This window comes from Carcharhinus amblyrhynchos, unplaced genomic scaffold (assembly GCF_965287045.1).
Source record: "Carcharhinus amblyrhynchos unplaced genomic scaffold, sCarAmb.v2.hapA scaffold_38, whole genome shotgun sequence".
Taxonomy (NCBI): Eukaryota; Metazoa; Chordata; class Chondrichthyes; order Carcharhiniformes; family Carcharhinidae; genus Carcharhinus; species Carcharhinus amblyrhynchos.
The window spans coordinates 8,742,880-8,758,058 of record NW_027649779.1 but is presented as its reverse complement, the minus strand read 5'-3'; the positions used below and the strand labels follow the sequence as shown (position 1 = coordinate 8,758,058).

At 42.2% G+C, this 15,179-nt stretch overlaps 1 protein-coding gene across 1 annotated transcript in view; it reads left to right on the top strand.

The window, feature by feature from the left end:
- The window catches only part of LOC145362485 (uncharacterized), a 238,897-nt gene that overhangs the window by 61,728 nt on the left and 161,990 nt on the right, over window positions 1–15,179 (top strand). The gene's annotated exons all lie outside the window — the stretch shown is intronic.

The following is a 15,179-nucleotide window of genomic DNA, read 5'->3' as shown; positions in this document are numbered from 1 at the left end:
AAAGACACAGTGAAACATCAAGAGAGACAGAGGGACAGAAAGACATAGAGAAAGAGTGACAGAGAGAGAGCCACAAGAAACATAGAAAGAGGTAGAGAGATATATCTAAGGACTTTAACGATAACCATCAGGTGGAGCTTTGGAATATGAGCTCCCTGGTTGAGGCAGTTAATGTTTGTCACTAGAACTCTCCATTCACCTGACGAAGAGGGTAACCTCGAAAGCTAGTGAATTTACTATCAAATAAATCGGTTGGACTTAAACCTGGTGTTGTCAGACTTTTTACTGTGTTTATCAATGTCCCAGGGAAGGGCCACAGCAATGTGGTTGACACTTCATTGCCCTCTGAACATGGGCAACTAGGCAGCAGATAATGTCAGTGTTAACAATATCAACAAGGGACGAATGTCACGAGTCACTACTCTTCACACTTGGGAATGGCTGGAACGGCCGTAGACGTGGCTGCACTTGGACAGTGCCGGACCGTTCCTGGGGCCTATGTTCCTGATAATGGTAGATGCTGATTCACAATGGATGGCCGTACAGAGGGTGAGTTCATCAAACACAAGGACAAGGGTGGAGAGACCTCACTCCTCTTTCTTGACACCGGGGATCCCACAGCTGTTGGTTTCTGAAAATGGGCCACCCTTCATGAGCCAGGACTTTGTGCATTGCATGAAGTTGAACTGAATTTGACACATTAGTACAGTGCCCATATTAACCATCATCCAACGGCCTGGCAGAAAGAGCGGCCCAAACAGTAAAAACAGGTTCAAAAAAAAACCCACTGCCTCCTTTGACACCACACTACCCAAATTGCTCTTCAATTACAGGACAACATCCCCACAATCACCACTCTCCTCCCCTGTTCAACAAATGGAATAGCTGAAGCAGAGTTGCTCATGATCACTCTTCCTAAAGTTAAGTCTGATCCTCTGAAAGCGGGAGCTGACACCCAGTGCCGTTTCCATCAACTGGGACAGGCCCTTAAAGGCAGTTGTTAGGCGATTAGTTAAGAAGCATGGCAATGGATACGCTGGTTATGAGGCACATTCAGGTCAGGAGCAGGGCCAGTTTCCTTTCAAGTCCGCTTTGGAGATACCATCCCATGGGAATGTTTCAAACATCTACAATCCATGAAACCCCAAGACATGCAGGGAAAATCAATTCCCGGCACACCCGGAACTTTGGAAAGAATTCCAGATACTCCGGCTCCTGCTCTCCATCTCCACCAGTGAGAAACTCGGAGTCTGAAATGGACACAGCGGGTTTAGCCTCTCGGCCACATTGTCTCCCGATAAAGGTAACTCGGGCCACAACGCTCATGGTGGAAGAGGCGAGCTCCGGTCTGCTAAACCCCACTCACTTCCGAGGCTGAGCAGGAGGAACCAGACCCAGCAGTGAAATTTCAGAAAATAAGTCTTCCAAGCCCGTCAGCCCTCGGCGGTTGCTCAGACCTAGAGGGGGAGGGGTGTAATAACTTAAAATTGATTAATGATTTGGGCATGACCAAGTATGAGCTTCGGAACTGAGGCCTGTGAAATCTGCCTATTGAGGGCTCTCCACAGACTGTAAGTTGCAGAGAGTGAAACGCTGAGAGTTGTGGTAAGTGTGGGAGTTTAGGGAAGTGGGTGGAGAGGTGTTGCTGTGTCTTGTGTCCCTTACTACCCGGTCCATACTGCAATGTCCAGTTGGGTAGGTGTCTATCAGGTATTACAGTTCAGAAAGTGACGTGAGACCAACAGAAGCAGCTGATTGTTGAGTAAGTCTTTGAAAGGAAAACTGAGGAAATTTTCTGAGTAGCTCCTACTGATGTCATAATTTCAGGAAGGATTCCTCATGTTGTTAATGTTCTAGGTACGAATCCGGTCACTGCAGCTGATGGAACTTGAATTAAATAAAAAATGTCTGGAAATAAAAATCTACTGATGACCATAAAACCATGTTTGATTGTCGAAAGGACAAATTTCTTTCACTAATGTCCTTTAGGGAAGGAAATCTACCAGGGAGAGGGGAATAAAGCAAAGGTGAATTAGCTGAAGTGGAACTAGAGAACAGGGCCAGTAAGACTCAGAGAAAGAGCAGAAATAGTGTGGCTCCTAATTAAAGCGGGTCCGGCAGGCTGAAGTGCATTTGTTTCAATACAAGAAGTGTAACAGGTCAGGCTGATGGACTTGGAGCTTGGATTTGTTCTTGTAACTGTGATGTTGCTGCTATTACAGAGACTTGGCTAAGCAAAGGAGAGGATTGACAGCTTAACGTACAAGGATACAAATGATTCAAGCAGGATAGAGAGTGATGTAACAGGGGAAGGACATTTTCAAGACTGGTAAGGAGAATATTGCAGCAGTACTGCAGGAGGACTGCACCCAATGTACTTCGCATGGCTTATACAGCGAGGCAGTATGGGTGGAGTGCAGGAATAGGAAGGGTGTACTCACAAGATTCGGCATTTTCTATTGGCCTCCCAACAACCTGCGGCAGATTTAGAAACAGATATGAGTGAGATTTTGGCAAGGTGTAAAAGTAACAGCCTTGTTGTGGTGGGAGAGTCAGCTTCCTCAAAATTGACAGGGACTCATTTTGTGCTCAGTGTGTGGATGGGGCAGAGTTTGTAAGGAGCATCCAGGAGGGCTTCCCGAAACATTATATAGGTAATCCAACTAGGGAAGCTGCTGAACTGGACCTGGTATTCGGGAATCAGCCTGGACAGGTGGTCGACATTTCAGTAAGGGAGCAGTTGGGGAACAGAGAGCACAACTCAGTAAGTGTTAAGGTACGGACAGAGAAAGGTAAGTGTAATACTCAAGTGAAGACACTAAACTGGGGGATGACTAATTATAACAATATTAGGCAGAAACTGAAGAATGTAGATTGGGGCAAATATTTGAGGGCAAATCAACATCTGGCACGTGGGAGGCTTTCAAGTGCAAGTTGATAGGAATTCCGGACTGGCGCATTCCAATGAGAATGAAGGGTAGGTATGGCAAATTTCGGGAACATTGTAAAACGAGAGAAATTATGAGCCTCGTTAAAGTGAAAAAAAAGATTTTTTCTAACCTAGGAAGACACAAAACAATTATGAAATACAAGGAAAGTAAAACAAAACTTAAGCAAAGAGTAAAGAGGGCGAAAAAGGTTCACGAGAACTGTTTGGCCGCAGGATGGAAGAAAATCCGAAGGCGTTTTGCACATATATAAAGGGCAAAAGTTTAGCCAGGGAGGGGGTTGGCACACCCGAGGACAGGTGAGGGATTCTATGCACGGAGCCAGGGAAATGACGAGGTATTGAATACTTTACGTCAGTATTCACTTAAGAGAAGTACTTCGTGCATGATGAGTCTGGGAAAGGATGTGCAGATAGTTTGAGTCATGTTGAGATCAAAAAGGAGGAGATGTTTGGGTTCTTGAGAAACATTAAGGTGGTCAAGGCCCCAGGGCCTGATGTGATATACCGCAGAATACTGAGACAGGCCAGGAGGAAATTGCTGGGGCCTTGAGAGAAATCTTTGTATCATCACTGGCTATAGTGGAATTACGAGGATTGGAGAATAGCCGGTTATTGTTTAGGAAGAATGGCAACAATAATCCAGGTAAGCACAGGCCAGTGAGCCTTACGTCAGTGGTAAGGAAATTATTGAAGAAAATTCTTCGAGACAGGATTTAATCCCACTTGGAAATAAGTGGATGTATTAGTGAGAGGTAACTTTTTTTTGAAGGCCAGATCATGTGCCAATAACGTGATCGAGTTTTTTCGAGGAAGTGACGAAGATGATTGATGAGGACAGAGCAGTGGATATTATCTACATGGACACCAGTAAACACTCTGACAAGGTCCCTCATGGCAGACTGGTACAGAAGGTGCAGTAAAATGAGACCAGAGGTGTCCTGGCTAGGTGGATGGAGAACTGGATCGGTCATAGAAAACAGAGTGTAGCTGTGCAAGTGTGTGTTTCTGAATGCTGTGTTGTGACTCAGGGATTAGTTCTGAGACCTTTGCTGTTTGTCATACATATATAAATGAATTGAAGGAAATTGGGGAATCAGCTTGGAGATAATCGGCACATTGGGGGAAAGATTGGAAAGCAGAGGATGGGGATTTAAGGTAAATGGTGACAGGGCAAAAAGAACTAATTGGTTGAATGGACGAGTAATTTGCATATTTAATTTATTGCAGAGAAAAGTTACATGATCAGTTTTGTTCAGCAGAATGTGAAGAGAAAAATGGAAATGATGAAAACGCTATGAAAGTGAATATAGACGCCCAGGGACTTGATTGAATATGTGTATAAATCATTCAGGATGCAAGACAGGTTGAGACAGCTGCAAACAAAAAAGAAGTGAATAGTTTTTGTCTATTGGGGAAAAGAATACAGAAGCAAGGAAGTTGTGCTAAATTTGTAGAAAACACATCGAAAATCGTCAACCGAAAAATTCGGTCCAATTTTCGGCACCGAACTCAGGCAGAATGTAAAGTCAATAGGCTGGATGGAACGGAAAACACGAGAATAAGTCCAGAGATCAGAAACTTCGGGGACGAAAATATTTTGGAGGGGTTCGGACTAATTTCCTTGATAGAAAGTTGCTGATGTGACTTTAACGAGGCATTCAAAATCCTGAGGGGTCTTGACAGAGTAGATAGAGAGAAACTGGTCAATGGCAGAAGGATTTTGACACAGAGGGCGCGGGTTGAAGTAAATTGGTGGAAGAAACATGGAGACATCACGAAAAACATTTTCAGACAGTGAGTGATCCAGACCTGGAATGTGCTGTTTGAGAGTGTGGTGCAGGCAGCGCCAATTAATGGGTTCAAAATGGGATTGGATAAGTGTCTGAAAATGAACAAAATGCTAGACTGTGGGGTACAGAGTGTTATTGGATGAATTGCTCCTTTCGAGGGCCAACACACACATGACGCTTCAAAATGGCTTTCTTCTCTGCTGTAAGTACTTTATCAATGTTGAAAGGGTGACAGTGACAGAGTGGTAATATCTCTGTGAAGGTAGGCCAATTTCTCAAGATAAATGTTCAAGTCCAACTACAACAGGTTTCAAAATGCAATTACAATTTTGAATGTAAAGGTCATTTCCGTGATTGCGGCCATGACCTGAAATATGTCAGATTCTCTAATGCCCTGCAGAAAAGAAAACTTTCCATCTTTTCCCAGTTTAGCCCAGAGGTGACTCTAGGCGCACACGTGCTTGGCTATTACATGCCTTTTATGATGGTCTAGAAAACCAGTAAATTCAGTGTATTAGCGATTGCCAATATATGCTGGCCTTACCAGCTGGATATACAGCCCATGAAAGAATAAGAAACAGCAACTAAAATCAGCATTTCACAACTCCTGCAATAGCAAGGCTAGTCCAGGAGATGGCAGTGAAACTGCATTTTTTTGGTACGACAAGATACGGAAGATCGTCTGTTATTTCTGTAATAGACTCAGTCTTTGTCCATCCTAAACGTGACCCAGTTTATATGACACAAAATCATATTTCTGATTATATGACAATAATCTCAGTTGATACTGTACTCAGCGAAATCCCAGTTGTTTGAGTATGGCATGTCTCTGTTTATATGAGAAAATGCGACGCTGGTTAGAGAGTGTTAGATACCGTATACACCCTCTCAGTAATGACTGAACTGGGCCCAGCCTGCATTTATATTAGTACAGGTGCTATATTGATATCTGGTGTATTCGGCCCTATCTGAATATTACTGCACGAAACCAGTCTCTCGATTATATTGCAACAGATAGTATTAGTTGGATTCGCCATGCAAAATTGCCCGTTATTTTCCCTCAGAGTATATGGATTAGCCATGGTAAATGTGTGGGGCTAACGGGGATATGGCAGAGCGGAGGACCTGGGGTGGGATGCAGACTCGGTGGGCCAGATGGCCTTTCTTCTGAACTGTAGGAATTTTATGGTTTTATGTCTAACAAATACCATAAACATTTGCGTGCTTACTTATTTTAAATATTCTATTTTCTAATAACCCCCTTTGGAGAAATGATCTCTTTTAGCAATTCCCCTTCAGTTTTCCCAGTGATAACCTTCAGCCCATTACTGCCTTCCATGAGTGCATGAAAACACCAAACAGTTTATCTGTTTCAACTGAAGAACGTTTAATATGTAATTATTTACTGACAACCCTTCCGTTGTGTGCTCTTGCATATACAATTATTGCAGCCTCACTATTTTGTCCCCGGTGATGACTTATCTGTCTTCAGAGATCTGTTGGAAAATGGATAAGTCACGTCTCGAATGACGGGGAGATTATGAAAATTGTTCTTCTCAGTGTCTCATTAAACTTCCTGATATAGGACTCAATTGTCAGACTGGAACCTGAGAATTAGAATTAGAATTAGAACATTACAATGTGAATGACTGGCTCCAGTGTATCACTGACAGAGACAGCTGGGCCCGGAGTCAGACTGGAACCTGAGAATTAGAACATTACAATGTGAATGACTGGCCCCAGTGTATCACTGACAGAGACAGCTGGGCCCGGAGTCAGACTGGAACCTGATATAAGGAAGGAATCATTTCTGGGGCCTGAGAGCAGGTTTCTTTGTCATGAGGAGTGAGGCAGGGATTTGTGTGGCTAACACGGATTGGAAACCCTATCACAACCGCAAGAGTGACTGACTCCACCTGACTGAGGCTTGTATTCACAAGGTGGGATAGTCATGGCGGACTCCATACATTTCTGTTATCTGAGGTACCGATGGCGAATCTGTCAGAGGAACAGAAAATAATCTCTTCCTTCTCGTTTTTACAAGGAGTTTCACATTTACAGACAGAATTAGCACACGTGAGGACTGAAACGAGAACTGTGAAACCCTCATCGGAGGGAGAAAAACAGTGCAATAAATGTTAAGGATTATTGTGTTTTTCCTAAAAAAAAGTTCGATCCGATGCTAATCTGTTCAAAGTGATGTTTTGCAAATAGAATGGACTTTCGGAATGGTTCCTGGCAATTACACACACACAAAACACACAGATTCACACACACACACACAAACACATATACAAACACACACTCACACACACATACACACACACACACACACACAACACACAAACACACACACAAACATACACACACACAAACACATATACAAACACACACACACAAACACATACACACACACACAAACACACACACATACAACACACACAAACACATATACAAACACACACACTCACACACACAAACACACACACAAACACACACACTCACACAAAACACACGCAAACACACACACACACACACAAAAACAACACACAGGTTCTGTCAAAAGATAAGATTAGCACAAGACGACAGTTGTATAAATATTCCATTTTATTCCGTTTTAATAAAGGACAGGGAGAGACACAAAAAGGATGCTGGGACACTGATATAGGTGATCCATTAAAATGCTCCCATTCTCGAGAATCCTTCAAAACTTCATCCCATGAAGGATATATCGAATTTATTTTCCAAAGTTTCGGTGAAATCTAATTCCATCACCCTTCCAAGCTGTTCATTCCAGTTCATCACAACTCTTGTGTAAAAGTAAACACTTATCTTTCTGTCTCGCTGCTCAATAAAATAAATTTGTGCCCACTGGTTACTGACTGTCCCCCCAGTTGAAAGATTCTCTCTTTAATTAACCCAATCACAACTTCATGATTATGAACACTAATAAATGTGTTGAAAAGACTGGCAAGGAGATAGAGACAGCGGGAGAGTTCGGAGAAAGCAAACCGGGGCGGCTGACAGATAAAAGCTGAGGAACAAAAATAAATAGCAGATGGAGAGAAAATGATCAAACAATGAAAGATAACAGCTACCATTCCCTCCCTTCACAGATCCCGGGGGAGTTCAGTGACTGATCCACTGACCATCCAGTTATGTCCGGGAATGGAAACTTTAACCAGATCCCACCAGGCTCATTTGTAAATGTCACCGCAATGTGACCTGTCTGACTCTGCCCTGACTCTGTGGGCAGATATAAGCCGCACTGACAGATGTTCTCACCAGATTGTGGTCTCTGGATTTATTTTCTGCTCGGAAGTGAGATGTGCGGTTTGGAACCGGCAGCAGAGAAACGGGAAGTTGTGTTACCTGAGAATGAAACAACCGGGGCCAGTTTGATGTTATCACCGTGAACAGACTTCCTGCCTGTGAGGGTGAACTCACTCTGAAATCATCAAGAACAACCACACAGATTGCTGCCGGTCTCAGCGTTACAGTCACCTCCATTCCCATATTAATGAATCAAGAAAATGATCATATTTGGGGTTTAAACAGATGAATTGAAGGGAAGATGGACTGAGGGTTACCATTGAGGGGAAAGAGGGAAAATTAAAGCAACATTTATTTTTCCGCAGAGGTATTCCAAAATAGAATGTTTAAGTGTGCTGGGTGTTGTGTGCGAGAAATAGAGGAGAGAGGTTAATTGAGTGAAATGGTTAAGTTCCTACAATGAATTTTCCTCTGCTGAGATTTTTGTGCTTTATCTTTTCAGTCACAAGGTGCCTTAAGGACAAAAAAAAAATCTCGGAGTCAGATCCGTCTCCTGGGAACCTGTGTGAGTTAATGGAGACTGAGAGAGAGAAGAGAGGTTATCTGATTTAGGTTCAGTCTGAGACAGAGAAAGAGAGAAGTTCAGTGAGTCATTTGAAAGATGCATTGCCTTGGCAGCGGAATGACCAGCTGTACATCACACTCAAGAGCGTCCAGGGCCATTTATTAACTTTATTTATTGACTGAGACACAGAATGTGTAATAAATACTGAATAAATTACAATATCATGCTTAAAATTAATAGCAATTATTTACACAGTGATTAGCACTGGTACCTCACACTGTTAGGGACACAGATTCAATTTAAGCCTTGTATAACTCTGTGGTGTTTACACATTCACCCCGTATGTGCGTGGGTTTCCTCCAGGTTTACTGCGTTCTTCCTCCAGTCCAAAGATGTACAGCTTAGTTGGAGTGGCCATGTTGAATTGTCCTTTAATGTCCATTTGCAGTGCAACGTGGCATACATTCATTCTGTTCCTCAATCTCTTTTGAACAAGAGGATGTTACAAGTTTCATCCCAAGCTTCCAATAAAATATTCCAGGCAATGCGAGAGTAATTAGATATGATGCACAACACACAGTAGTTATTAACAAGACGAAACTCATTCTTCGAACCCCATTCATCGACACAAATGTGTTTCATTTTTAAAGCTAATTTCCATCTTTTCATCTCGTTCTCTCCTTTCGTTTTCCATCTGTCAAACGCATTTTATAGAAAACCAGTTACTGAGACAGTGTTGGCTTTATTATTAGTGTCCAATATAATACAAAGTAAGGCACGGATGCGTTCAGTAGTGCATGACACAGCGCCTAACACAATCATATCTGAGATGGAGCCGAATGTAACAGAAATGGCCTCTTGGCTGAACAAAAACTCAGAAATGATAATTTGTAGCATTTATCACGGCATGTCATCATATAATAATAAATGGAATGGTGTGTTATGTAATATAAACAAATATAAAATCTATTGTAATAATGATTCAAATGAGTCGCATGCAGTAAAAAATGATACAAGGCCCAGTGTCTTGCTGTACATGTCTACAACAAATGTGTGTGCGAGAGAGAGGGAGAGAGAGAGAGGGAGGCAGGGGCAGAGGCGGAGGGAGAGAGAGAGAGAGAGAGAGCCAAAAACCATTCCACTGATGATGAATGATCCACTGAGTGTTTCTAGCATTTTCTGTTCGGATCTCAGGCATCCACATTTCTTGCTTTTGAACAACGAGATATTTGAACAGGTGACTGAAAGGATGGCCAATACAGGGACAGTTTTATGGATTGACTTAGACGAGGAAAGTGAAATAAGGAGAAATAAACAGATAAGTAATTAATGAGTGGATAGATATTTAGCCTCTGGGAGCCCATCTGACGATATTGTGAGTACAGAATTCTGTCTCACTCTGTCAGTGTATCTGTTGAATGCTATAAATAAAACAGGTCAATCTTTATCTCTAAAGTCTGTGTCAAATTGACACAGTGCAGTGCAATATTCAACTAATGAAATGTATCACAACGGTGGTTGCTTGAAGATATTGTAATGAGCACTGTACGATTATTCAGATATTGACCTGTCCCCGAATACCAGTGAATCACTGAGAAATTGTTCAAACTGAAAACTACTCACACAATAACAGAGCAATTAGATATTTCTCGCAGCTACTTATCGAAATTAGTAAAAATTAAACTTACTGCTCCAAACAAGAATGATTAGTGTCAGACAGGCACACCCATATTATATCGGCATTGATAATATCTCGGCAGGCAACATATTCATGGTCGTATGTTAGGTTAACAGAGACAAATTCTGATGTCATTCAAAGAGACAAATCCCGTGTAATATCAAAAAGAGATGAGATCTGATGGAATATGAAGAGATCCGTGGTCTACTGTCGTATTAATTGAGAGGACCTAATGCAGCATAAATAGAGAGATGGCCGAGGGTGGCATAACGAGAGAAATAACCGAATGTGGTGTAAAAAGAGACAAGAACTACTGTCATATAATCAAAGACTGGCTCTGGTACAACACAAATAGAAGTAATAAATAAAGTGGCATTTTATGTAAACAAACATAAGATCCGTTGCAATAATGAATCATCTGAGTCACATTCAGCACATGAAGAGGCATATCCAAGTGTATTGTAATCAATCTTCTGTATACTGGCCCTCTTGTTAGTGGGTAACAGTTTCTTTCTAATGAGTAAAACATTCCCATTCATCACTTTGAGCGTCTGTACTCAATCTCCCATAAACTGCTCAGTTCTAAGGGAACCAAACCAAGTGTTCAGCTGTTCTGATAGTGCAGCTTATACACGATTAACGTCAAGCCCGATATGACCTTCTCTACCTCACCTGTTCCCCCTTTTCATTTCATGAATTGATGGAACTTTTAACATGGATTCCCATGAATCATTGTCATTCTGTCAGAATAAGATTCAAGGCCAGGGGAAGACTTGCTTCTGACAGTTAAATGCCAGGCAACATATACATGGTCATGTGTTGAATTAACAGAGATGGATGTAAATTTACAAATCCTGCGTGAAATAAACAGAGATGGGATCAGATGTAATAGGATCAGATCCGTGATCTACTCTAGTACTAATAGAGAGGAACTAATGTAGCATAAATAGAGAGATGGCTCAGTGTACATAACGAGAAAAATAACCGAATGTAGAATAAATTCATTTGTCATGTATTCGTGTTATAAATGTATGGTGTAATATTGGACATAGACCTCAGACTTCAGGCACACTGAGTTAAATGTCATCATGCCAAAACACAAACTGTGATCAGTTAAGAATGGAAAGAACATTATTTCTGAGTCAAACTGTAATGTATTCAATTCCCACAAGATACCTCGCGATCCAACCTGTGACCCAGTACTGAATGTTCAATTATTCCATTAATAAATGTGATGATATTTCAGTCTCAGGGGTAGTATAGTAATATCATTATTAAGCTAGTATTCCAGAAGCTTGGGACAGGAGTTCCAGTTCCACCCTGGCAGCTGGGGAATTTCAACTCAGTTTATTGATAAAGGCATCGTGTGTATTTAAAGGTTTGAAGTTTATTTATTCGTCACAAATGGGTTTACATTCACACTGTAATGAAGTTACTGTGAAAATCATACATGGTCAAAGCTCATCTTTTTCTCGGATGTCTTTCAGGGGAGGAAATTTTACTTCTTAGTTAAAAGACACATAAAATTACCAGAAGAAGAAACAAGCCTGAGGTTTTGGAGCATTTTAAAATTCAACAAAAAAAAGTCCAAATAATCGACGGGGGAAATAGAGAATGGGAGTAAAATTGCAGGGAATATAAATCTGAAGAGAGAAGGATTGGTTAAGATAAATGTAAATCCCTTAGAGCCCGAATCCAGGGAAATTACAATGGGGAATAAAGAAATATTGAATGAATAGAACACTAAGTTTGACACTACCTTCACACAAGTATCAACCCAGAAATGTTCGGGGACCAAGGGGGTAGTTGTAAGACGGTATTGAGGGAAACCAGTATTAATAAAATCATTCTGGGGAAAATAATAGGGTGAAATTCTGGTAAGTCACTGGGACCTGATAATCCCAGAATATGGAAGGAAATGGCCCAGGAAATGTTGGATACATTGTTGTCCATCTTCTAAAATTCCATACAGGCCGAAACAGTTCCTACAGGTTGGAGGGTGACAAATGTAACCCCGATATATACAGAGAAAGAGAGAATAAAACAGATAAATTACAGACTGACATTAGCATCAGTTAGAGATTGTTATCAAATCCATGATAGGAAAATATTTGGAAAGCATGGACGGAGTTTGATGAAACCAGAATGGGCTTAAGAAAGACATGTTTATTTTAACAAAACTACTTGCATTTTTTAAGGATGTAAATAATAGGTGGGGGCGGGGGAGGAAGGGGCAGTGGGGGGTTCTTTCGTGTGAGGACGGGGAGGGATGCAACCAGTTTACGTGGTGTATTTGCACTTTCAGAAGATATTTGAGAAGGTTCTTCATAAAATATTGGTAGGCCCAATGAAAGCACGTGAGATGGGGAGTGATGTGTTGGCCTAGGTATAGAATTCATTGACAGATAAGAAACAGAGAGTGGAGATAAATGAGTCTTTTTCCGACTGGAAGTCAGCTAACAGTGGGGTACCGCAGGTCCCAACATTTAAATGTATTCATTCGTCACAAATAAATTTATGTTAACACAGGAATGAAGTTACTGTGAAAATCCCCGAGTTCCTACATGTCGCCACATTCCAGCATCTGTTCGGGTTACACTGAGGGAGAATTTAGCACGGCCCAATGCACCCTAACCAGAACGTCTTTTGGACTGTGGGAGGAATCCGGAACACCCGGAAGAAACCCATATAGACACGGAAAGAACGTGCAGACTCCGTACAGACAGTGAACCATGCCAGGAATCGAATCCAGGCCCCTGGCGCCGTGTCACTGTGGGATCTGGATGAGAGAAACAAATGTAACATGTCCAAAAGGATTGGTGATACGGAACTGGGCGGAATTGTGAGCTGTGAAGAGGATACGGGGGGGGGGGTGGGGGGGGGGGGGGGGGAGGTGGGGGGGGGGGGGGAGGTGGGGGTGCTTCAATGTGATCTGGACAAGTTGTTTGAATGGGCGGACACATGGAATTTAGAGTACAATGTAGCTAAATGTACAGTTATATACTGGTGTGTAAAGCAGAAAGCAGTATATATGAGGAAGTGTGATGCACAAATGGATCTGTGTGTCCTTGTACATCAGTTAATGTAATTGGAGAGACATATACAGCAAGCAATTCGGAACACCTTCGCTGCAATAAGATAGGAGTTTGGAATTAGGGAGGTATTCCTGTGGTTATGCCGGGTCTTCATCAGACCACCCGTGGTGTAGTACATGGAGTTCTGATCTCACTCAATAAGAAAGGGTCTGGGGAGAGTACAGTTGATACCAAAATTGTTGGGACTGTCCTATGAGGCGAGATTGATTTGACTGGGCCTTTATTCGCTTGACTCACCTGATGAAGGAGCAGTGCTCCGAAAGCTTGTGATTCCAAATAAACATGTTACGCTTTAACCTGGTGTTGTGAGATTTTTTCCTGTGCCCACACCAGCCCATCACCGGCATCTCCACCTCATGTATTCACTTGAGTTTAGAAGGATGAGAGGAGATCTGATTGAAACCCATAAAATTGTGATTGAACTATATAAAACATATAACATGAGGGCGAGGCGGTGGCACAGTGGCTGGCACTGCTGCCTCGATTCCCAGCTTGGGTCACTGTCTGTCTAGAGTCTGCACATTATCCCCGTGTCTGTGTGGGTTTCCTTCGGGTGCTCCAGTTTCCTCCCACAGTCTAAAAGATGTGCTGGTTAGGTGCATTGGCCCATGCTAAATTTTCCCTGGGCCATTCATTGTTCAACTAAAATCACAAAATTGCTGTTCATTTCTGAAATCTGGGAGGCGGTTGTACCACAAACAATTGCTGCTTTCCCAATATTACAGCAATGAATAAATTCAGCGAAAATACTTCACAGAGTTTTAAATGATTTGGCGCGACCTGAGGCCGGGGAAAGCATTATATAAACACGGGTGGCACGGTGGCATAGTGAGGTGGCACAGTGAGGTGGCACGGTGACAGAGTTGTTAGCACTGCTATCTTAGAGTTCCAGAGCCCTGGGTGCGATTCCCTGTCTGTGTAGAATTCGGACATTCTCCCCATATCTGCTAGGGTTTCCTCCAGATGCTCCGGTTTCCTCCCACAGTGCAAAGATGTACGGTTCCGGTTGATTGGCCATGCTAAATTGTCCTTAATGGTTTAGGATACGTAGGGTAGTGAGATTGACAGGGTAAATGTGTTGGGTTAAGGGGAGAGCCTGGGTGGGATTCACTTCGTATCTATCCCATGTTACACCTGCCTTGGGAGGGTTTAATGTTGCAATGTGGAAGGAGATGAACCTTCGGTTCCTAAACACAAGCTGCCCCTGTCCTTGGAATGTTTGATGGGACACTCGGCCCTGTCTCTATATTGTACTCATCTGTGGCCCTGCTCTGCTGTTGTTAAATTAACTCATCTGTGTGTCAGTTTATATTAAAGAAAGTTTTGTCTCTGTTTATATTACACTAGATGTATTCTCTGATCATATTAACCTAGATGCTGTCTCTGTTTATATTACACATCGCCATTTATCTGTTCCTATTAAGCTCGACAGAGACTCTGTTTTTATGAATATAGATCTGTTTCTGTACTAAACTGGATGCAGTTTTAGTTCTGCACTTGACTATGTCCATGTTTATTTTATATTCGGCACGAATTCAATTATTACTGCACTAAACAAGACGGAATAATGTGAAAAGTGGCTGGGGAAACACATTTCTCTGTGTTCTCCTACAGACACAACTCTCTCGGATGGAGACTGGTCTTGGACACTGGAAGATGTGATATCTGAAATCCAATTCTGCTGACTGCATTGCAAGTGGATATCAAACCCTGCGCTGGATGTACTGTCGATTCAATAGTTTCTGTTTCAGGATCCTGCTGAATACAGATGTTTTTAGCACAGCAGGTTTGTGTATTGCATTGTCTCTCCTCCTCACAGAACAGTGAA